The sequence below is a fragment of the Saimiri boliviensis genome, chromosome 18, assembly GCF_048565385.1.
Source record: "Saimiri boliviensis isolate mSaiBol1 chromosome 18, mSaiBol1.pri, whole genome shotgun sequence".
Lineage (NCBI taxonomy): Eukaryota > Metazoa > Chordata > Mammalia > Primates > Cebidae > Saimiri > Saimiri boliviensis.
The window spans coordinates 20,514,664-20,541,613 of NC_133466.1; positions in this window are offsets into that span (position 1 = coordinate 20,514,664).

A 26,950-nucleotide genomic window follows, 5' to 3' on the forward strand; every position below is an offset into this window, starting at 1 on the left:
CTTCTTTAATTTGGTGAGATACAGTAATATATTTTCTATGGAATAAGTGTAACTTATTCTCATAATAAAAACTACCTGGCTTTATTAAGTGTCCTATTTTTTTAAAAAAATGAGATGTATATGCTTGATAATATTTAATTAAAAATTTTGGCTTCTACTTTTCCTAGTGTAAGGAATGGCACAAACTGCAATTACTTTTGTACCAACCTAATACAATGGGTCTGTTATTGTGTTTTCTGATACCCTATTTTGATATCACTAGTCTGATTATTTTTTCCTTCAAAATACTTGTAAGAGATACTGGCTTTTATATAATTAATAGTTTATGTCAGTCTCCCATCCTTTTTGGCATCAGAGACCAGTTTCATGGAAGACAATTCTTCCACTGGTGTTGGGGGGACAGTTTTGAGATGATTCAAACATATTACATTTATCGTGCATCTTATTATCATTACATTGTAATATATAATGAAATAATTATGCAACTCACCATAATGTAAAATCAGTGGGAACCCTGACCCTTTGTTCCTGCAATGAGATGGTCCCATTTGGGGCTGATGTGAGACAGTGGCAAATCATCAGAAATTGGATTCTCATAAGAAGTGCACAACCTAGATACTTTGCGTGGGCAGTTCAGAATAGGGTTCACACTCGTATGAGAATCTAATGCCACCATCGATGTGACAGGAGGCAGTAGGCGGAGCTCAACTGGCAATGTCAGGAGGTGATGGGGAGCGACTGCGAACACAGATGAAGCTTCAGAGCTAGCCTGCCACTCACCTCCTGATGCCCAGTTCTTAACAGACCGCCGACCAGTATTGGTACATGGCTCCGGGGTTGGGGGCCTCTGATTTAAGTAACATAAAATATATCTCATATATGTATTTTTTTTCTTTTTGAGATAGAGTCTCACTTTGTTGCTTAGGATGGAGTTCAGTGGTGCAATCTCTACTCACTGCAACCTCCTCCTCCCAGGTTCAAGCAATTCTCTTGCCTCAGCCTCCCGAGTACCTGGGATTACAGGTGCTCACCACCAAGCCCAACTAATTTTTGTATTTTTAGTAGAGAAGGGGTTTCACCATGTTGTCCATGCTGGTCTTGACCTCCTGACCTCAGGTGATTTGCTCACCTAGGCCTCCCAAAGTGCTGAGATTACAAGCGTGAGCCACCGCACCCAGCCATAACTCATATGTTTTACAAAATATTTGTGTAAAACATTTTGGACTGGTGACATTTTAGAGAAAAATAGAGAAAATCATTTTAGAGAAGTCAGAGAAAGAAGATGTTTTAGAGAAAATTTACTTTCTGAAGTGATGTTATGTTTATTGGTTAAATAAGAATCATTCCTATTTTCTCTTTAAATCTTTCTTTTTCAGAGTTGTCTTCCATTTATTCTGCATTTTAAAATCGATAATAGGAAAACGCCGCAAAACAATTATCTTTATATTTTCTATCCACTACTCTATAAATTTGTGTCAAATTTCTCAGGAGCAGAAGGTGAGGTGAGAATTCTGTGCAAATGATTTATGAAAGAACTGCTCTCAAGAATAATTTTCAAGGGAGTAAAGCAGGACAGAGAAGAGGAAAGAAGCTAAGCAAAGGTGTATCCTGGAAGGTTTGCTCACATCCCTCTCATGGAGAGCTTCACAAGTATTTGTGAAGTCGTGATTAAAGCATTCAGTTACAGCAGATACTCTAGCAGATTCCACTAACCTGCTGCATTGTTTAAAGTCCTGTGTCACCTCTATTATATATGAGAATGACTGACGGAATGAGGATGATAAACTGAGTTGAGAAGGAGAATCTGACCTGCCAAGTGTCAAGAGTAGTTGAATGAAACAACAAACCAAATGAAAGTAACAGCTGAGCCTTTAATCACTGTGATAATATAAACAAGAAGAGAAATGATCAGATCCCTGAATGTTTACTTTATCTTGCAAAATGATTCAGGGTCAGATATGTCAGCATAAATAGGGGAGTTGTCTCACTGCCAAGGAAACCTTCAAAATGAGAGGTTTTTGTTTTATGGACCTTGGAATCTGAGAGGGAGAGAGTAGAAGAGTTTGGTGTGGAAAAGTACTGAGTACTGAGTAGAAGTGAAGACACGTATTTTCAAACCCCTTTCCACCATTTTATAAAAAGATCTTAGTAGAGGCACCTGGGGAAGTTGTTGGCCATAGACCCCAAATAAGGAAGCCTCTGATGGATGTAAGAATGGAGATGCCTGGGCCAGGAATGCAGATATGCAAAGAGCGTGGCCTACCAAAGTGGCCTGAGTCCTGGACTGAAATTCCCTTTAGAGATGACTAGACACTGCTGTGCATCAAGTGTGGGATGGGAAGGTAGCTTTGCCCAGGAGACTAGTGAGATAATGTGAGATAAAGCATTTTAACTACCTATCATCAGGCCTGAAAAAAAATCACACGTAAGATTTTGGCCTGTAGACAGACTCTTCAATGAGAATGTATTTGTCAAAAATGCTGATTCTTAGGCCCCCAAAATTCAATAACTCTGTGTGTATACATACACACACACACACACACACACACACACACACACACATTATTTAAAACGAATGACCATATTCATTTTAGACTATATTATGAAGCTACTGTTGCTGAATACAAGGTAAGATTATCCAATAATGTAACATCAAATATACAGACACACAAACATTGGCTAATAATAACTTTTACACGTGAAGTTGTATGTAATTGTTTTATTATAATCATAATGAGATAACTCTAAATAGTTTGTAAAATGAGTTGTAATAATTTCCTTCAACATCTGTGTTTCATGTTGCAGAAAATATTCTTTTTAGTGGTAGCCAAATGATTATTACAGCTTTGAATATATACAGAAAAAAATGTGTCAGATGTGGTCTGAATTACTGAATCAGCATATCAGTTTTAAAATTTTATCCTTGTCTAGAATCCTTTCTTTAAAAACCTCCTAGCACACACTTATAAAGTACATAAACACGTGGATTGGGATGAAGCCTATTGTAATTGGTGCTACTATGAATTTTGATGTACAAATATTTGTTTGAATACTTTAATTATTTTGTGAGTATATTTAGTAGTACAATTAACAAGTCACATGACAGTTCTATATGTAATATTTAAAGAAACTGCCGAACTGTTTTCCATAGATACTGAACAACTTTACATTCTTATCAGGAAAATGTCAGGATTCCAATTTCTCACATTCCTGCCAACACTAGTTATTTTTTTCTGATAATAATAATAATTATTATTGCTAGCCCATTGTGTAGCGGTATCTCATGAATATTTTGATTTGCATTTGTATTTCTCTCTGACTGATAATGTTGATCACCTTTGCATGTGCTATCTTGATTATTTGTACATCTCTGGAAAAACATCGGTTCTAGTCCTTAGACCATATTTTCATTGGGTTGCTTGCATTTTTGTTGTTGAGTTACAAGAGTTCTTTATATACTAGATACTGGACCCTTAACAGCTATGAGTCTAATACGATTTACAGATATCTTCTTCCATTGTGTATGTTGTATTTTCACCTTCTTGATAGTGTTTTTTGAAACATAAAAGTTTAAAGTTTAATAAAATCCAATTCATTTTTTTTTTTTTTACCTCTCATTGCCTATGCTTTTAGTGTTATTTCTAACACAGAACTCCCCTTTTTGTATGAACACTCATGTCCTCAGTCCGCATGCCCATCACCAGAGTGGTGTTCATAAACGCGACCGATGACTGGTCATAACATGTAAACTGGCCAGGCACAGTGTCTCACACCTATAATCCCAGCACTTTGGGAGGCTGAGGTGAGTGGATCGAGATCATCCTGGCTGACATGGTGAAATCCCATCTCTACTAAAAATATAGAAATTAGCTGGGCATGGTGGCAAAGAGCTGTAGTCCCAGCTACTCAGGAGGCTGAGGCGGGAGAATCACTTGAACCCAGGAGGCGAAGGTTGTGGTGAGCCAAGATCGCACCACTGCACTCCAGCGTGGTGACAGAGTGATACTCCCTCCCAAATTAAAAATAGACACACACACACACACACACACACACACACACATATATACACACACAGAGACATATAAATGTTAGTCTGAGTCAACATGTGTGTTTCATGGGATTTTGACTTGAGTTTGAGTAAATAATATTCTTAATAGCAGTGCCAAATGGTATGAAATATAAAATTATGATCTCGTTGGTAGATGCATTTCCCACCCCATGGAGACTATCTGAAGTTAAAGTCAAACTAATATGAGAGAAAAATCAGAGACAGACGCCTGAGATAGAGTTCTGATTATTCAAGCCCTGAGTTACAGTGCTCCTGATGCCCACTTCTGTCCCTCAGCTTCATTTTAGTAAAATTGTTTGATACTAAGTGAAATGTCTTAGAAAATTATCATTCCTTTATTTTTAAGCTGAGTCAATTTGTGATTTCTTCCCATTCATGCAAATGAGTCTAATACATAGCTAATTTGAGATATATAGAGCATTAAAGTGGAAAATGATGCTTAATCAAGCAAATTACTACTGCATTGATTTTATTTATCCTGTAAGTTAAGTAATTAGACTCACTTCCTTGTCTCCTCACCAAGCACCACTCCCTCATCACTTTTAATTTTATTTGTTCAATATCATGCTTCTTTTCCCTTTAAATACATCTTCTGCTTCTGAATTTCTCCAAACTTATATCTTAACCCTCAAGGATCACACATCCTAAGTACCCACATGTTTCATATTCTTTCCCTTAATTAGTTACTTAAACATTGCCTGTATTTTCACTTGTATAATTATGCCCATTGTTTTAGTAATTTTTAGATATGATTTTAATAAATAACCTACTAAGACTAGCTCAAGAAAGCAGAAATTTAAATATCACAGACTTAAAAATGTTATTGATCTTTATGTTCAGGAAATGTAAAGCCGCACAACATGGGGAATGGATAATCACAAGCAAACATTACCCGACCTCTTTTGCACAGATTCATCATCTCCAGTCTTTATTTTTCTTTCTATGTCTTTTCTACTGTAAGGTTTCTGTCCTCATAATAGTAAAGCTTGCTCCCTTGCAGACTCTCCAACAGCCAAAATCTGTTATCTAAAACAGCACACAATAATACCCCAAAATGTAAAGATGAAAAATAACACATCTTTATTATCTCAGAGTTTCTGTAGGTTATGAGTCCAGTTGTGACTTCACTGTGCCTTCTGTTTCAAGTCTGCAATCAAAACATGGGCCAGGGCTGGGTTTGCATCCGAAGGTGCAATTAGGGAAGAAGGAACCCCTAAGTTCACACTTGTCTGTTGGCAGGAGTTATTTACTCAGGTGGTGTTGGACTGAGGACATCAGAGTTTTATTTTCTCATAATATTTTTGGCTGCTGAACATAGGTCAACTTTATTTCTGTTACATGAGCAGCTTGTTTTAACATGGCAGTTTGCTTCAACAAAATAGCAAAAGAGTGTGTCAGTCTTGTGTATGCATACACACACTTACAGGGGTGAATACACACACACACACACACACATATATATATATATATATACACACACACATATACAGGGTGATATATACATATGGCTGCCTGTGTGTATGTGTATATGTGTACACACTATACACACACACACACACACACATACACACACACATGCACAGGGCTGACACAGTGTTATGTGTCAGAGTAAGTATGTATATACTGTTTTGCATATTGTGTATATATATATGTGTATGTATACAAAACAATATAACTACACATATAAATACTGTATTTATATAAACCACATATGTGTATAGCTTAAACATGGAAGTGAAACGCCATCATCCTTGTCATATACTATTTATTAGAAGTAACCCAATAGGTGCAGCCTGCCTTGAAAGGGAGTGGTAAATATGCAAGGTCATGAATCCCAGGAGGTGGGAATCACAGAAGGCTATCTTTAAGACTACCTCTACAGTATTATTATTGTTGTACATTTATGTTAACTTTTGTTCATTTACTTATTCATTAAATCAAAAGATATTTAGAGTTACTGCTATATATCAGATAGCATGTTGGGATTTAGAAAATCAAGAATGAGTTATTTTCACATGATGCTTGCCTTCATGCAGTTTACATTCTTGTTTAGAAATGAAACTCCAAAGAAACAAATTTTAAAAAACAATTAAAATAAGACCTGTAAAAAAAAAAAACTAAAGAGACTGATCTGGATAGTGGAGCAGTGAAAGTTTCTATAGGAAAATTCAATATAATTAGAGACCAGAATTTCTTTTGAAGAATCAGGAGAGACAAATCAAAGGGAAGGAGATGGAAAAGTGTTTTCTTGGAAGTTAAACAGTTTGTCTGATACAATGGAAGAAGGGCCTAAACTAAACTTCAAGGTCATGAAGAAGGATCTGTGTTGCTGAAACTCAATAAACCACTCAGGAAATGAACCAAGTTAGAGTAGGTCACTGGGCTTATTTGCCTCTAAATGCTCTAGTAAGAAGTGTAGATCTTACTGTAGGTAACTTTGAACAGCATTAAACAGGACAGTCACAAATACCATTTTTAAACAATATTAATCTTTTATGGCATAGCTTTTATAACAGAGCATGATTTATGAACATTTCCCTTGAATGTGATCTGTACATTATCATGTCCAGAGTTCTTAAAGGTAATTTTAAACACTTTCATTCCTTCAACCACTTCCAGCAACTCTACACTGCATTATATTATATAAATTATGTTTATGGGGCAATTAACAGTATGAAAGTAGGAAAAACATGAATGTACTTACATGTGCGTATGTTCATCTGTTTTACATGAGGTTCAACTTCTGAAGTGAATGTGTAGTTTAGCTTATGGATATTTCTGTTTCATTACTGAAATACTTCAAAATTCTGCTCTTTTGAAATATGTCTTGCCATCATTTTATGGACTAAATGGAATGAGTTGATCTTAATATCCATGTTTTAAGTGCTCTCATCACAAGTTAGCAATGAGATTGAGATAATAGACTTTAGAAATGTGGGCTTTGCAATAAATTATTTTTTCTGCTGTCATGCTCCCACCAAAAAAAAAAAAAAAAAAAAAAGAATAATGTGTTACTAACAGAGCCAAGTGCAGAACATATCAAACTGCAATACTGTTGCTGAATTTAATCTTAAATCATGAAGTATGGTATGGGGTGTGGTCTGTTTTCATGTTGAAATAATGTTTTATTTTTGTGATTTTTAACTGAGAGCTTTCTGTGTGATACTTTGGCCATTCTGGCTATTGTTGGGCCAGTAGGAGTATCTGCAGAAAACAAAATATATCCTTGATTAGATTTTTATATATTATTTTTAGGCAGGATATAGCTGGGTCTTTTACCTATTAGGCCACTCTGTGTATTTTAATTGGTGAATTTAATAGTTTTATATTCACAGTAATTATTGATTGCTAGGGACTTACCACTGTCATTTTATCATCTGTTCCCTGGTTGTCTTTTTTGATCTTTAATTCCTTTTTTCCACTCCTGCTGTCTTCTTTTGTGATTTGATTATTTATGTTACAGGCACGCTTGGATTCCCTTCTCTTCATCTTTTGTGTATCTATTATAGGTTTTTTCTTGGTGATCATAACAGTCCATTTTAAGCTGTAACAACTAAACTTTATTAAAGTCACCCCCTATTTTATGTTTTTGATGACACATTCAATTATCTTTTGTATCTTGTACACATTTTGCCTTGTACATCTCAGGAAGTTATTATAGCTGTAGTTATTTGTAACAGTTTTGCCTTTTAACCTTTATATTAGAGATATGTGACTTATGTACCCATATTACAGTACTGGAGTATTATGATTTTGACAATATGTTTACCTGTGCAGGTAAGTTTGTTCTTTCCTATAATTACATCTTCTAATTAGCATTTATTAATGTATTATTATTATTGTGACAAGAGCTCTCTGTTGCCTATGCTGGAGTGCAGTGGCAGAATCTCAGCTTATTGCAACCTCAGTCTCTCAGGCTCAAGTGATCCCCCGACCTCAGTCTCCTGGATAGCTGGGACTATGAACTCACACCACCTGGTCTGGCTGACAGTGCTTTCAGTAGAGCTGGGGTTTCACTATGTTGCTCTGGCTCATATCAAATCCTTGGGCTCACACAGTCTCCTTGCCTTGGCCTCCCAAAAATTACCATGCAGCAAAGCAGTTGCTCTGTTTTCATTAAGATTAATACAAATAAGAATTAAATGCAAAATCTCCCATTTTGTTATACATCTTCTTTAAGGAAATCACATGTTCTATGATACAGAAATTGTTTTTACCATTTAAGCTAGAGAGCTATGGTGCTGAAAGAAAGAGAAGTGTGCTAAATCCCAACACTTATGTACTTTAAGCAGAAATTTCCTTTAAACACAACATTTATTTTACCTTCTCATAACCACACATAAACAGAATATTCGTGTTGTAGCTTGGATAACTACGTATTGCTGGAAGTAAAGCACAAAAACATTTATGGCTCAAGGCTTAACTGACAAGACAAAGAAACAAACCAAAATTTAAACTCAGTAAAGAATTTTTCCTTGCCAAAACTTAAGGAAAGAAATTCCTATAGCTGGGCATCAGTAATCTTATAGATTCATTATAGAATGGCTCTTCTGCTTTTCAGGTTCATTTATATGACTCTGTAATATTAGCAGTGCATTTGTTTCTATTTTTTTTTTTTTTTGGTGGAAAAAGCTTCTGTTCACAGTGCTTTTAAATAATAGAATTATAAATATATAGTAAAAATAAGTTGATAATTTTATTAGGCCATTTTCACATTGCCATAAATAACTGCCTGAGGCTGGGTAATCTATAAAGGAAAGTTAAGCATGGCTGGGTGGCTTCAGGAAAGTTAAAATTATGGTGGAAGGCAAAGAGAAAGCAAGGCACCTTCTTCACAGGGCAGCAAGAAGAGAAGTGCCTAGTGAAGGTGGGAGGAACCCCTTTTATGCCATCAGATCTTGTGAGAACTCACTCACTAGCCTGAAAACAGTATGGGGGGACCAACCCCATGAGTCAATTACCTCCCTCTGGTCTCTCTCTCTTGACACATGGGAATTATGGGGATTACAATTCAAGTTGAGGTTTGGATAGGTACAAAAAACATAACCATATAACTAATGTTTTCATATTTTCAAAGATGTCAAACATCAATATTGTTAGTTTTCTTTATTAGAGATTTTTCTTAGCTACTTGCCTTTTTTCTCATTTCAATTTCAGTGTGATACCAGTATGAAAATAACAGTGGGATACCAGTGTAAAACTAGGCACATAACCCAATGGAACAGAATAGAGAATCCAGAAATAAACTTTTTTATCATTATAAGGATTTAATATTTAAAAAGTTTGAGAAATGGAGCATTTCACATGCCATTAAAGGCTTTTATCAACACCTCTCAATGGCTTTTCCTTTCTCTCATTATATCATCCCTTTGCCTTTTTTATTAGTATTGTTAAACAGTAAATAATACTATTTACACTCATAACTGTAATAAATTTATATAGCATTATGTATATATGGGTGTTATATTTATATCTATTTATTAATTTAATTTTTTATTTATATACTCATACTACTCCAGTCTTTAGGCATCTCCCTTTTGGTTATCTATTCTCTTGTGTTAATGGACAATTAGGTTGTTTCTCATTTTCAATATTATGTAATATTCTGAAATTATTGTTAATTATATTACCTGTACATATCTAAAGTCAGCTATGAATTAACGATTATGTATATACCAGTTCATTTGACATTCTAAACGTGTTTTTATTGCAGCACTGTTCATGGGATCTAATAAGCGAGGTACCAAAGTCTATCTCCTTTAATGTTTGATGATATCAGGTCATAGATTCGTCTCTAGTCATAGATTTGTTTACTAACATGCTAGTTTCATAAGAAGTTTATTATTCTAAATGTTGTCTTTTATAGAAAACATTGTTAATTATTTTTATTTCATTTCATTTAACTTTTTTCCATTATTATTTCTATTTTATTTTATGCTATTTTTCACTCTTTTCCTGTTTCTCAGAAGATAAATATTATTAGCCTAGCCAAAAGTTTTCCTAATTATTTTTTGTTTCTCTTAGCATGTATTTTACAAAGTCATTTTTGTCAGTCTTCTACAAGACCTTCATTGTCCTGGTGTATTTTTTTATATTTCTTATTTATAACATACATTTGCAATTATTAAAACTGTATTATGGGTGTATAGACTTCTATTTATTTTCCTCTTTTCTCTTTATTTCTTGGTCCATTCTCCCAATTCTCCACTATTTTTTTTTTCTTTATTTTCCTAAAATGATCATGTAAGGTCACAATAGTTTTAATACTCCACATTAATCTTTTGACACAATGATATATTTAAAAATATATGGCTTTCCATACAACATTATTACAAAGCATTGTATGAGACCCTCTCTCCACAGTTCACTTACAGAATGATTTCAGAAACAGCCAATTTAATTTCATCATAGAGGATAATTGCTTATTTTTCTGATAAGTAATGTCTTTAAGTTTTTCTCTGTAATGAGGATGACAATAAGAAAGGGATATATTATTTTCTATTCTTTCCAACATTGCATTGTTTAATGAGTGAAGGATGTGCATGGCAACAACATTTCTCAACATAATGTCAGTGGTATTTAATTTAATGATAGATTTTCGACAATTCTGCCAACATATTGCCTGAGAGCATGAGTTTTCTTGTTGTTGAGAATTCCACCATCTTATTATGATTACTATTTGGTTACAAAATTGTGCAAATCTGTTTTTGAGTATATGGGTTAAATGTCATTTTAGAATCATTTACCACTAGCAAATACAAATATATTTGCTCTCAACAGAGATAATATATATGAGTATGTACTAGACATACTCACATATATATGAATAAATATGTCACTATTTTCAGAGAGACAAATTGATTTAGATTTGCAGTTCCATTGACCTGTTTATGGAGTAAAAAATATATATATATATATATATATATATATATATATATATATTATAGCCAACTATAAGAAGGACCTGAACAGAATTTTTACTTTAGACACTCCAGAAAAGAAATATCATTGGCAGGGAAATTATACAAAAGTAATAACATCAGGTGAGTTTGTTACGTTTGCAAAAGTACCACCTGAAAACTATTGATTAGTAAATCCTGAGGAAGTTTGGCAGTGACCATCATATTGGGATCTTCAGCATATCCAAGTTCACTGTTTTAATTCTGTTGGTATTGAATGTCCATATTGTAAAGAGAAATGATTGTATCCTGTTATACATTTATTTTTCTCTCCTTTCTTTCTTTCTCATGCATTAACTTATTTCTTCCTGCCTAATTTGTTGTCTAGAAAACATTTAATTTCTGAGAATAAGCCCTGAAAACACATGGGTATGACTTCATATCTAGTTAGGACTTTATACCTGGAGAAGAAAATTGCCTTTGGCTGAAGAATCATTACATATAATTGTCTAAAATGGAGGTTTTTAAAAAGAATGTGAAAATCATTTATTTTTGGTTCTTCCTCCACCTTAGAATTAGAATGATTCAGATCTCTGAGTGTAAAATCATTTTAAAGTGGGCTGTTTTCTGTAATTCATTTATTCATCATGATTTCCTAATTTTATTATTTTTTGAAAATAAAGAGCAATATATTATATGCTGAATTTCATTAAAGGATATTGTCACCTCCTAATGCTTAATTATGTTAATAAAATATGAAATTCAGAATTTACATAAATGAAGAAAATTTTATGTTTTTTATCCAAATTGAGTTCCTCTTACATAGAAACAATAATGGATTTAAACTATAATTTGTTTTACGGGGATATTTATAAGTACTGGAGCTTTTAAAAATACTGTGTAAATCTCTCCTTCAATGAAAACAGGAAACACAAATGTCTATCAACTTCTATAGGGATTTCTAAAAAATCATCTTCTATCTTGTAACTGTTTGATTATCAAGTTAGGCAGATATGTATTTGAGTGTATGAGTTAAGTATCATTTTAGAATAATTTGCCAACATAAAAATACATTTTCTATCAAAGGAGATAATGTATATTAAAATATCTAATAATATATGTAGTAGAGATACTTATGCATTCATTTATATGTATATATATATACATATATATGTATGTGTGTGTGTGTACACACACACACACACACACACATATAAATAGAAGTCACTATTTTCAGGGAGGCAAATTGGTTGAAACATGGAGTTTTATTTACATGTTTGTGGGTAGAAGTGAAGACAGAATTTTGACTCTGTGAAAATCCAAATTGGCTACTTTATTGCTTACACTTCTACTAAAATAGAAATTCAAACAGTTTTTATTGACTCCTTGAGTATACATCCAATGTAGAACTAAGTGGTTAAAAACTCAGTGTTGCTTACTTAAAAATACCATTTTGTACTGACAGAGAGAAGAAGACAGCACACTTAGGACTTGGAAGAAGTTGGTTTCTGGGTCAGCACACTTAGAAAGTTCCTGGGATCATAGTGGGAAGTTGGCAAAGGAATGGAAAATTTCTGCTTTTAACTTAATGTGATGCCTAAGAGAATAATGGCAAATGACACTCTCTCAAGAAATAATCATTTTATTTATTTGAAATATAATTGTTTCTCTAGTTTTAAGACATTTTCAAATTACATTTCAGTAGGTGTTTGGCACTGAGATTCTCTAAATTCCGGTGTCTAATAATGGGGCAGCATCCCTCTGAGAGAGTAAAATAAGTAGAGACATTTTTTGTGTGAGTTTCAATCTTGCCTTAATACCCCAAGTCTTTCTCTGTGTTTCTCATAGGAAGTCCACAGAAAGTTGAGTCATTCTCCAAGCAACTGTGTTCTACAGGACAACTTAGAAATCAAATTAGAAAGATTGTACCATGCCACAACCATATACCATCCGGTGCTGCCCTTTCTGGACAGTATACACCCACACAAAATGCTGGAGATTGTCACAGTGGCAGTTTAGTTCTTCAAACTGGGAGTAATGCATGTAGATCGCATTTGCAATTGCTTGTTCAAATTAGCCACATGACCGTTTCCTACACCAGGAGGGCAGTATGTACAGATTTTTGTGTACCTAGAGAAAAAGGACAAAGGAATATAGATAAACTTTGGTGTGCCTACTACACTGGACATCCTGAGTGATCAGGTGCTCAGCTGAAAATAAAGGCGTAATGCCCAGATATGGTTAGATGAATATAAGATTAAGATGATAAAAGCTTCTGGTCTTTTATTTTTGCCTCATAGTATAACCACAGAAAATGTATGCTGCAAAAACTGAAGAATTGATATTCTTTTTCCATGAATGAAAAATACCAGCTTCTGAGTGATTGTGTAAATTCATCGTGTTCACAGAGTAATAAATTTTCTGAATGAATTTGTACCCACTTCAGAGTGGCTCCAGTGTCAGTAATTTTTCCATTATGTAACTTTGTTGCCCAAGAGGAATGAGAAATGTAACCTATCGTTCAATACACTACTGAGAAAACTGAAGACAAAAATCACTAACTGATATGTCCTGGGACTTATGATTAGATAGTACAGGAATCAGAAAGGAGAATCCAGGTTATCTGAGCCCTGTTCTAAGGATAAAATGAAAGGGACTAAATAATGTGGTTAAAAAATAATGTGGCTAAATAATGGCACAGGACACTAGAGGAATATCAGTGCTTTGAATATAGGATGGGATCATTAGGAGGCATTGGTAATTCTTAAGGCCATAACTGTAGAGACTTGCAAAGTTTAAAAGGGCAAATAAGAGAGGTAGACCTATTCCTTTATGAGAAGGTGTGAGCTTAGGAAGTGATATATATTCTTCCAGATGAATCTCGAGTTTAATGTTTAAAATAAAGGAATAGCTGACAAAAAATGTAAAAATTACTGGAGTGAGGAATTGAAGAACACTAGATCCCAATGAAAGCAGATGAGTGAGATGAACATTCATCGAGATTAGTATCTTCTCGGCTTTGTCATAAAATATTAGGTAGCATAGCAACATTATGCTCTTCAAAAGCAGGTAGGGGTGATTTCGGTTGTATTTAGGGATATGAGGTTGCCCATTTAGGGTAATAGGTTGAGTTTAATATTTGATTTCTGTTGTTGACAGCAAGGAGACCAGAGAATGCTAAACTAAGATACAATCATGGTAATAATAATAGTAATAATATTAGGTTGTCTATTTAGGATAATAGGTTGCATTTAATATTTGGTTTCTGTAATTGACAGCAAGGAGGCCAAGGAATGCCAAACCAAAATATAATAATAGTAATAATAATAATAGAGATTTGCATCAATGAAAATAGGTTATTCTCCATATATGATATTTTTAGTAAATATATTTAAAAATTTACCTATCTCAAAGAACCTAAATAGCTTTTGCAAATCTCAAATCAACTACTTCACTATATTTGTTTAGCTGATCTGAGTAACAAGTGTAGAGTATTGTTTTGTTTTGATGGTGTTTTTTGATTTGTGTTCTAGATAGCTATGAATGGCAGAATTAAAGAACTGGAAGAAATGATAAAACCATTTTAGGAGTGAAGCTCATTAAAACATATGACACTCAGTAAAATAAAATGTCAATTTTAATTGTGCTTGCCATTTTTCAGCTAACCAAATTCAATTTTTAAAAAAGTTATATTTTCCCACAGGAATTTAATCACATAATTTGGCTGGATCACTAATGTTTGCCTATTTCTTGTGAACATCAGTATATCAGGTATGTATCTAGAAATCTGTGGTTAGAAAAACTCATTCTGATGCTCAACAAAAATGTATGAGGTATTCATATCCGAGAGAAAGCTTTATGTTGTAATGGAAATACAGAATGAATACAGCTAGCATTATATTGTGAAAAGTTTATAACTAAATTCTTTGATAATTCATTTTATTTTCATTATGAAACAATAAAAACACATTTTAAAAGTACCATGTAGAGATACTTTTAACTTTTAAATTGCACAATTACAAGTCTTCTTAATCTTCTTTGATTTACATAGAATTATAATCACCTAATAAAGATGGGTTAGTTTATGCATGTCAGAAATAAGAAAACAGAATTATCCAATGCAAAGGCAAAATCTATAATAACATTTATTGATATTCAGCTTTGGATATGATCCAATATATTACATCAAATTTTATTTTACTATTCAGGCTCCAGAAAAATAACTCATTCTCTAAATTGGTAATTTCCCAGTAAGAATTACAAAGTGTACCTAATAATACAAGATGTTGATATTGCTATTCATAGTAATAAAAATATAACATCTATATGATTTACATGAATAGTAATGTTATTTACATGTGAATTGTTTGCAAAATAATTTCCCATATTTTCCATTTAAAATACCTACTGATATGTAAAGATGTAAATTATTTGCTATCCCTATCCACTTGTTACTATGGGATTCGGGATCCTGGACTTCTCTGAGTCCCTTGGGCTCATAGATTCCCATTTTCTTATAAATTTTATTTTCTTTTAATGTCCTCAATCTCCGTGTTTTGTACTTTGCCTTAGAGCCTTCTTTTAGAATTTAATCTTCTTTTCAGAATTTAAGCAAACTTTGAAATTGAAGAATTCAAGCTTCTGTTTTACCTTCACATCCCATAATTTAAAAATTAAGTTTTCTTAGGTTTCTGCCTGTTCCATAGAAGTCATACTTCCGCAACTCACCACATGTCAAAACACAATCACAACTTCCAAACTGTCCCCCAAAGTCTTAACTCATCCCAGCATTATCTCAAAAGTCCACAATACAATGTCTCATCTGAGACAAGGCAAGTCCCTTCCACCTATGAGCCTATAAAATAAAAAGCAACTGAGTCACTCCAAGATAAAATGGAGATACAGGCATTGGGTAAATGCTCTCATTCCACAAAGGAGAAATTGGCCAAACTCAAGGGGCCACAGGCCCTATGCAAGTCCAAACACAGCAAGGTAGTCATTAAATTTTAAAGCTCCAGAATAATTTCCTATGACTCCACGTCTCACATCCAGGCCACGATGATACAAGGGGTGGGCTCCCAACGCCTTGGGCAGCTTTGCCCCTGTGGCTCTGTAGGGTATAGCCACCATGGCAGATTTCACAGGCTGGCACTGAGTGTCTGTGGTTTTTCCAGGCACATGGTCCAAGCTGTCAGTGGATCTACCATTCTGGGGTCTAGAGTTTGGTGGTCCTCTTTTTATAGCTCCACTAGGCAGTGCCCTAGTGGGGACTCTGTGTAGGGGCTATGGTCTCACATTTCCCCTTTTTACTGCCCAGGTATAGGATCTTCATTATGGCTTTTCTTCTGTAGCAGACTGCTGCCTCAACATTCAGGCATTCCCATATGAACTCTGAAATCTAGGAAGAGTCCTTTCCAAACCTCAACTCTTGCCTTCTTTGCATCCACAAGCCCAATACCACATGGAAGCCACAAAGTCTTGTGTCATGTACTGTCTGAGGCAACAACCTGAGCTGTACCTTGACTCAGGCTAAGCCATGGCTAGAGATGGAGTAGCTGGAATACAAGCTGCCATGTCCCCAGGCTGCACAGAGCAGCAGTGTCCTGGGCCTGCCCCCAGAAAACCATTTTTCTATCCTAGTCCTTTAGGCCTGTGATTGGAGAGGCTGCCAGGAAAGTCTCTGAAATTCTTTGGAGGCATTGTTCCCATTGTCTTGGCTATTAACATGCAGCTCCTCTTGACTTTTGCAAATTTCTGCAGCAAGCCTTAATTGCTCCCCTAAAAGTAGGGCTTGCTTTTCTACCGCATGATCAGGCTGCAAATTTTCCAGGTTTTATGCTCTGCTTTCCGTTTAAGTATAATTTCCAATTTCAGAAAATCTCTTTGCAAACACATGAGTGTATGCTGTTAGAAGCACCCAGGCAACACACTGAAAACTTTGTTGCTTAGACATTTCTTCTGCCAGATACCCTAAATTATCTCTCTCTAGTTCAAAGTTTCACAGATCTTTAGATGAGGGACACAATGCCACCAGTCTCTTTGCTAAAGCATAGCAAGAGTAACTTTTACTCCAGTTCCTAATAAGTTTCTCATCTCCATATGAAACCACCTCAGCCTGGACTTCACTGTCTGTATTGTTATCAGCAATTTGGTCACAGCCATTCAGCAGGTCTCTTGAAGTTGCAAACTTTCCCTCATCTTTCTGTCTTCTTGTGAATCCTCCAAACTGTTGCAACCTCTGCTCATTACCTAGTTACAAAATTGCTTTCACATTTTCAGGTATCTTCATAGCAATGCCCCACTTCTCCAGTACCAATCTTCCACATTAGTCTATTCTCACACTGCTATAAAGAACTACCGAAGACCAGGTAATTTATAAAGAAAAAAGGTTTAATTTACTTACAGTTTCATGAGCTGTATAGGATGCATGGCTGGGGAGGCTTCAGGAAACATACAGTCATGGCAGAAAACAAAGGGGAAGCAGGCACAACAGTCACTTGGTAGAACAGAACAGGAGAGAGAGAGAGGAAAGGGGAAACGCTTCACACTTTTAAACAACCAGATCTCATTAGAACTCTGTTATGAAGCAGCACTAGGGAAACGGTGCTAAACCATTGAAACCACCCCCATGATTCAATCACCTCCCACCAGGCCTCACCTCCAACACTCGGAATAACAATTCAACATGAGATTTGGATGGGCAGAGAAAGCCAAGCCATGTCACCCTCCTTGGTCAATCCAAAAAATATTTCTTATTTCTGATTTTTCTGTGTTGGATTGTATCCCTCAAATTTACATGTTGATGTTCTAATCTCTGGTAGTCAGCAAAATGACTTTATTTGTAAATAAGTTAATTGCAGATGCAATAATTTGTGATGAGATCATATTAGAGTAGTTTGGGTGCCTAGTCCAATATGACTGGTGTTTATAAAAAGAAAAGCAATAGAACCCAGTCACCCATAGATGGAGGAGGATGTGAAGAGACAAGGAAGAAGATGGATATCAGTAGGCCCAGGAGACCATCCTGACACTGAGCTTTCTTTTGTTACTCTCAAAAAGACCCAACCCTTTTGACAACACCTTGATCCTGGACTTTGAGCCTCCAGAACTGTGAGATGCTGTTTCTGTTGTTTAAGCAACTAGTCTGTCATACTTCTCTATAACAATTCTAGCAATATAATGCATTGATCTTACCTGACTTTTGCTATGTTTATAACAAATCTGAATACTCCTTCATTCCTGAAATTCTTCTTTTGTGTGTCTTCCATAATCATTTGCTTTCCACTTTTCCATTGAGAAATGCTAAAACCCTAATGTTTATCAGAGAATAAAGCATGTTCCTGGTAATAAAATATGAACCTCAAACTGCATTTCATCATTATCTGTCCCCTGAGTTATAAATCAATGTGGATAAGTGCCTAGTAGATATTCTCATGTAACAGTTCTACAGGCACTTACCATCTCAAGCTACCCTAATTCCTTCTTGGATCTCTACTGCATTGATTGTACCATCTACACAATACCTTCTTTACACCACTCCTCCTTTTTCTATTGTTTGCATATCACCAAGTTCTTTCTTCTGCATCTATGCATCACTGCTCTCAATGCAGTATAGAAAGACACTGTCATCAGTCACCTGAGTAACTACTACACCTTCACAACTGGTCTATCTGTAATCAGATGAAAACCCTTCTAATTTGTCCTCCTCACTGCACCCAGGGCAACCTTTTAAAATAATAATATTTTGGCTGGGCATGGTGGCACATACCTATAATCTCAACACTTTGGGAAGCTGAGGTTGGGGGATCACCTGAGGCCAGGGGTTTGAGACAAGCCTGGCCAACATGGTAAACCCCTGTATCTACAAAAAAACACAAAAATTAGCCAGGCATGGTGGCAGGTGACTGTAATTCCAGCTACTAGGGAAGCTGAGGCAGGAGAATCACTTGAACCCCGGAGGTGGAGGTTGCAGTGAGCCAAGATTGAGCCACTGCACTCCAGCCTGGGCAACAGAGCAAGACTCTTTCTCAAAAAATAAATAAATAATAAATAATAGCAATAAATAAATAAAATCATAACATTTTAAGTCTTTGAAGAAAACTCATGTTTGTTGTTCAGAATATTTAAAATATTTTATAGTGGAATGATTTTAAACTTAAAGGGGTTTTGCTAAGAAATTACAAAATTTCCCGTGTACTGTCTTCCCCAAGATTTTAACATTTGTGCCTGATTTACTTTATCATTCTCTTTCTCTTTTCCCCTCCATATTATTTATTATGAAAACTTTCAGAATAGAGTGCATGCATCATGCATCATTACCCCTCAGGCTTCACTGTGTATTTTCTGTGAATAATGATATTTTCTTTTATAACTATAGTTTTAAAATTCAGAATATGTTTATTTGAGTCAATGATAGCATCTAAACATTGAAAGTTATATTTTAAATGTGTCACTTGCTTTATCATAATAATAACGTCTTTTAAAGTAATTGTTTATCCCAGCTTCCGTTCAGGTCTAGGATCCTTTACTACATTTAGTTGTCGTTCTCTTTAGTTTATTTTGTTTTTCCTTTAATCTGAAAAGTGTTCTTAGCCTTCTTTGTCTTTCATACCTGTGACATTTTTGAAAAATACAAACTTTCTTGTTCTAAATTTTGGATTTTGTAATGTTTTCTCATGATTAGGTTGTTAAAATTTTGGGCTGCAATATTTTTTAAGTGATACTTTTTTTTTTTTTTTAACTGTAACACCTTCAGAGGCACAAGATCCCACCAGCCTCACTTGTCATTTTAATTTTGATCATGTAGTTAAGCAGTTGTCCAGTTAGTCTACTCCTTAGTTGTTACTTTTTTTTAGTTCATTTTCAGTTACTAAATAAGTTTAGAGGAGATATTTGAGACAACATTAATATTGTGTTACTCATGATACTTTGACTACTTGAAATGAAAATTCATCCATGATTCTTATGTGAATTATAATTCACTCTATATTCTATTGCTTTATCACCAAGTTCCCACATCTTAAATGGTATACCAGACTGAATGATTTAGCTCTTCTTTACTTCTACAACTTATTCCCTCGCCATTTATTTCCCTGTGTGTATACCCTTAAGTATATTGAAGACACAGTATTCTTTTTACTACTGTGAGCTATTCATAATTTTTGCTTATACATGTGTTTCTGAGTTTGTATGTAAAATATATTCTACCACAGTTGATGTTCCTTCATTCTAAGACAGTTTCATCGAAAGCTATAAAGGGCATTTATCAGATTCAAAATCCTTCTTCTCAGTTCATGTAAAGTTATTCACTATACTAATTGGAGTAAAATGCATCAATTAAGTAATATCACTATCATATTTATTCGAGAGTTGATTATCTGTATTCTGGATTAAATGATAAAATAGCAGTGGAATAGCCTCCACTTTCTATTGGACAGCCTTTCACATAGAGATTTCCTTCTTCAATGTCTGGTGTGTGTTCAGGAATGCACACTTATTTTAATGACATAGTGGTAAAATATAATTAAAGCAACAAATACGCAGAAATAAAATAAAATAATATATCACCAGGCTAATAAAAATAAATCATTAGATGACTTGCTATATTATGTGGGCCACCACGTTGCACCATTAACCAAGATAATGGAGAGTAGACTGCAATTTGCCCTTTGCAATATTCAGCATTACCTGTTTTCTTTTTCACCTCAATATAGGTGGCTGTAATCTTTACTTGTTTGTATTTTGGGCTTCAATTGATCCATAGTTTAGTTAAAATTTTAATATTTTATAAAGATCAGAGAAGCATTTTTAAATGAAGCAGTATTATTTTAATGTATGAGTAAATAATATGTAAAGAAAATGAGGCGTTTGTTTACTTAGGTTGAATTTCTGATTTTGATTACACAGAAGAAGGAAAACAAATCTGGGTGTAAAAGATTGGTTCCTATTTTCTTTTATGAAACACTGTACACAAAAATCAGGACAGGCCAGCTTAGTGCTTCTATTTCTTATCAGATGTTCAGATCGTTTGAAGTGCTGAGGGCATACAGAGAAAAAACCAGTGTAGAGTTTGAAAAGCAATTTGAACTTGTTCTGAAACTACAACTCACAGTCTGAAGTGTTTTCGTTGATAACCATTATATATTCTGTCTAGCTCATATCTTTCACTGTCAAAATTGCTGAAAGTTTTGAAGTTTTGAGATAAGACATTCCCTATCAGGTTTACTTTCTTCATATTTAACAAATAACATTTTACATTCAGTATTTCTTCAGAATTTGCTACTCAGATGAGGTATCTCCTACTTAAGGGATGCATACAGATGGGAAAACAGTTATTTCCTTCTTTTTGAAAAAGCTAAAATTTCAATGCACATTTCAATGCTGCACTGGAATGTCACTAAATAGTCTCACTCTGAAAATTAGAGGAACTGGATATGAGGTGATTTTATTCTGACTAATAGGTTTACAAAAGAGAAAACTACAACAATAAAAGAATAAGTATTTATATTTTGAACCAATGATTACTCAATACATTTAACAAGTTTGCCACATGTGGAAAATGTTTTGCAGTTGAAGTTTTGAAATACCTTCATAATTTTAATGTTACCAAATGAGAAAGCATTCCCAGTACCCATTTAAAGATTTCTACTGTGGGAATATAGAAATAAGTATATTAACTAATGTAATTTATTAATGATTTTTTCTCTTTTTCATTTTTGCTTTCTCCACTAGCAGTGGTGTGTGTGTGTATGTGTGTGTGTGTGTGTGTGTGTGTGTGTGTGTTTATGGAAATACAAGAGTAGGTATTTATTTTCACTCCTATTTAAACCATATTTAGAACCTGGCCTACAGGTCCAAGCTCTGGTAGGCAATGCTATAGAAAAAATACTAGTGATCAAGGATCAAAACTCTCAGGAAATCTCATCAGCTGCTTCTTCTTCTTTAAAAAGGCCAGGAATGTGATCACTCAGGTATTAAGCCCAGTGCCCAACAGTACAAAAAGCCCATGACGTTAGTTTACTTATGTAAACAACCTTCACATGTACCCGCAAATCTAAAATAAAAGTTTAAAAATTAAAAGGCTAGGAGGCAGCAGATACTGGAGAGGCTGTGGAGAAATAGGAACACTGTTACACTGTTGGTGGGAGTGTAAACTAATTCAACCATTGTGGAAGACAATGTGGCAATTCCTCAGGGATCTAGAACTAGAAATCCCTTTTGACCCAGCCATCCCATTACTTCATATGTGTCCAAAAGATTATAAATCATTCTGTTACAAAGATACATGTACACCTATGTTTCTTGGGGCACTGTTTATAATAGCAAAGACTTAGAATCAATCCAAATGCCCATCAGTTACAGACTGTATAAAGAAAATGTGGCACATATAAACCATAGAATAGTATGCAGTCAGTTCACGTCCTTTGCATGGACATGGATGAAGCTGGAAACTATCATTCTCAGCAAACTGACGCAAGAACTGAAAACCAAACATTGCGTGTTCTCTCTCATAAGTGGGTGTTGAACAACGAGAACACATGGACACAGGGAGGGGAATATCACACAGCGGGGCCTGTCAGGGGTTGGGGGGCTATGGAAGGGATAGCAGTGGGTAGGGGAATTGAGGAGAGCTAACAATAGGAGAAATATCTAATGTAGATGTCGGGGGGATGGATGCAGCAAACCACCATGGCACATGTATACCTATGTAACAAACCTGCATGATCTACACATGTACCCCAGAACTTAAAGTATAATAAAAAAAATGAAAAGGCCAGAAATTACAGAAATCTATTGCAAGTCACCTTCCAGCAAACAACTCCCAGTCTATGAGAGTCACCCCAGAAGGGAACACAACTTCAGGCCAGAACAAATAGCTTCTCCTCTGGAATGAGTGATCACTCTGTCTTCTGTTGCTGTTAATGGCCGCTTGGACAACACAGACCTTCTTGTTCCTATTGGTATGGATTACTGGGACTCCATTTATGCCTTCACTTTAAGATTTTAGGATTGTATTGGCAAAGTGAAATTTTTATCATATTGCCCGGTTTTCCTATGTCTTGGTTTCTCTTCCAATATTCCCTAGGCTCTTGGCCAGGAGGATTCCTAAACTGCATTGTTTTGTTTTTTGGTTCACAATGTTTACTTCATCTTTTCTTCCTTGTTTATAGTCAACTGTGATTATCAGACCCTCAGGTTTGTGTGACAACTGACATCTGAGTGTTATGTCTTCTGATTTGATACAACTGACATCTGAGTCCTGTGTCTTCTGATAAAATATCATTCTCTGATATTTTATTTGTATGTTAATTAATAATTACTATTTTCCTATCAAATCTTATGCTAACAGAGCTCCAATATAAAGAGGCTGGCCTGCTTCAAGTAGTTGTAATCAGTCTGAGGACTTATAATACAGTAAGATAAATACATAGAAAATATTGGCATAAAACTCCAAATAAGCTCAATAATTACAATATACATAAATTATTTCATATTTATTTAAATATCTAGTGAATAAGCCCAGCCCTTACAAGAAACTGTAAATGTTCACAATGACAGTTGTGAGACCACATTGCTTTATTTCACCCATATGACATCATTTGAGTTTATTGTTGTTTACTTTTGCAAAGAAACATCAACTTGACAGTATTTGATCTCCCAAATGACTGAAAAGTACATTTTCACATTTATGTAAGTCTAGATTATTTTAATTTTGTGATTTATTCAAGTAACATAGGAATGCATTTTGTTGAAAACCATTCAAGCATGTATCAAAAAGTATTCTGAATTAAAACAGACGTCATTCAGAGCTAACAACCGTAAACAATTTGCTGTTTTATTTACTTTTCTACATAATTCTGTAATATTTATACTCACAGTATGCTTGATTTTTATGTTTTCTTTTGAATTACATTTACTTTATAATGATTTATTTTACCAAGTAACAATGTTTAGGAAAATTTTTTTCTATTAATTTGTCTACACATAAATGCTTGTCTTTCCATTAATGTATTAATTCCAATTTTTAATGATTCTCCTATAGTGATCACCTGTATTAGGTAATTGTTCTGACTTCTCAGTATTTGAAACAGCTGTGATCGACATACTTATAGTGTATATATGTGAAAGTATATACTTTCAGGTTGTAGTCAATTTTTTCTATTCTTATCAGTGGAAATGGCATATCATGGCTTATTTACTTTGTCTTTTTAAAATTCTTATTTGACTCTATTTATGATTTTTCAATTTTCCCAAAAGACTGTGTCTTTCTTATAAATTATTTGTTACAATATTTTTCACATCCAGCTATAAATTGTTTTTCTGCTATCTGTCATGCAATTTTTTTTTTTTTTAGTGTAACTTGAGTTTTTGAATGTCTTTCTACAAAGGACTAGGTTTGAATATTAGCAAAATTGAACTTCATAACGTAATTCGTTTGGATAGCTCACTTTAAAAACTTCCAATAATATAGTCTGTGGAAGATATATTTAAAATGATAAACTGGGAAATATACTGTTCATGCAGCTTCTGGCGTGTTTCCTGTTTTTTCGTACGAACTTTGCTTGAATGGTGACTAGATTGTGCCTTACTTATTCTTGGTGCAGTTCTGCCCCTATATAAGAATATGAGAATTACCAGAATACTTGAGTCGTCACGTGGATAAACATTTTCCATAGAGAGCTATCTGACTAACAGAAGGCCAGGCACCTGCCTAGGGGTTAACTCAGGTTCTCACCAGGCTGAAATCAATGTGTCAGCAAGATCTGCAATCTCGTCTGAGTCTCTCTGTTCTCTTTCAAGATAAATCATTTTTCAGTAGCAGTCACTTAAGTATAGAACTGAAGTACTCAGCTGCTAGAGGCCATCCCTGGTTTCTCCCCACATGGCCTTCTCTAAAATGCAACAAAAGAGAATATGCTTCTTTTTTTCATGATCTGTACCTTCCCCTGTCTTTTCACTGGGTTTGGCTCACCCCAAATCATCATCCTTTTTTTTTTTTTATTGTATGTTAAGTTCTGGGTTACATGTGCAGATCTTGTAGGATTGCCACGTAGATGCACACATGTCATGATGATTTGCTGTCTCCATCACCCCATCATCTACATCAGGCATTTTTTCCCAGTGTTATCCCTCCCCGACATCCCTACCCCTTGGCCCCCTCTGTGTGTGATGTTTCCCTCCTTGTGCCCATGTGTTCTCATTGTTCAATACCCACCTATGAGTGAGAACACGTGGTGTTTGTTTGTTCTTGTGTCAGTTTGCTGAGAATTATGGTTTCCCGATTCATCCATGTCCCTACAAAGGACAGGAACTCATCATTTTTTATGGCTGCATAGTATTCCATAGTGTATATGTACCACATTTTCTTTGTACAATCTATCATTGATGGGCATTTGGGTTGGTTGGTTTCAAGTCTTTGCTATTGTAAACAGTGTCACAATGAACATACATGTGCATGAGCCTTTATAATAAAATGATTTATAATCCTTTGTGTATATACCCAGTAATGGGATGCTGGGTCAAATGGTATTTCTATTTCTAGATCCTAGAGAAATTGCCACCTTGCCTTCCACAATGGTTGAACAAATTTATACTCCCACCAACTGTGTAAAAGTATTCCTATTTCTCCACATCCTCTCCAGCATCTATTGTCTCCAAACATTGTAATGATTGCCATTCTAACTGGCATGATTTGATATCTCAATGTGGTTTTGATTTGCATTTCTCTAATGACCAGTGATGATGAGAATTTTTTTATATGTTTGTTGGCCACATAAATGTTTTCTTTTAAAAAGTGTCTGTTCATATCCTTCACCCACTTTTGGATGGGGTTGTTTGTTTTTTTCTTGTAAATCTGCTTTAGTTCTTTGTAGACCCTGCATATTAGCCCTTTGTTAGATGGGTAGACTGCAAAAATTTTTCCCATTCTGTTGGTTGCTGGTTCACTCCAATGATTATTTCTTTTGCTGTACAGAAGCTCTTAAGTTAAATTAGATCTCATTTATCTATTTTGGCTTTTGTTGCCATTAGTTTTGGTGTTTTAGTCATGAAGTCCTTGCCTATGCCTATGCCCTGAATGGTATTGCCTACATTTTCTTCTAGGGTTTTTATGATGTTAGGTCTTATGTTTAAATATTTATTCCCTCTGGAGTTAATTTTAGTGTAAGGTGTAAGGAAGGGGTCCAGTTTCAGCTTTCTGCACATGGCTAGCCAGTTTTCCCAACATTATTTATTAAACAGGGAATTCTTTCCCCATTGCTTTTGTCAGGTTTGTCAAAGATCAGTTGGTTGTATATGTGTGGCATTACTTCTGAGGCCTCTGTTCTGTTCCATTGGTCTATATCTCTGTTTAGGTACCAGTACCATGCTGTTTTAATTACTGCAGCCTTACAGTATAGTTTGAAGTCATTGTAGCATGATGCCTCCAGTTTTGTTCTTTTTGCTCAGAATTCTCTTGGCTATGTGGGCTCTCTTTTTGTTTCATATGAAGTTTAAAGTGTTTTTTTTTTCCAGTACTGTGAAGGTCAGTGGTAACTTGATGGAGATAGCGTTGAATCTATAGATTACTTTGAGCAGTATGGCCATTTTCAAGATATTGATTCTTCTAACTATGAGTATGGAATGTTTTTCCATCTCTTTGTGTCCTCTCTTATTTCCTTCAGCAGTGGTTTGTAGTTCTCCTGGAAGAAGTCCTTTACATCCTTTGTTAGTTTTATTCCTAGGCATTTGATTCTCTTTGTAGCAATTGTGAATGGGAGTTTACTCATGATTTGGTTCTCTGTTTGTCTGTTATTGATGTATAAGAATGCTTGTGATTTCTGCACAATAATTTTGTATATTGAGATTTTGCTGAAGTTGCTTATCAGGTTAAGGAGATTTTGGGCTGAGGCGATTTTGATAAAACCCAAAAGCCAACTGTTTGAGAACTCAATTAGATTTGCAAATTTCTTTAATTTTCTCATGTAATGCAGTCATATTACAT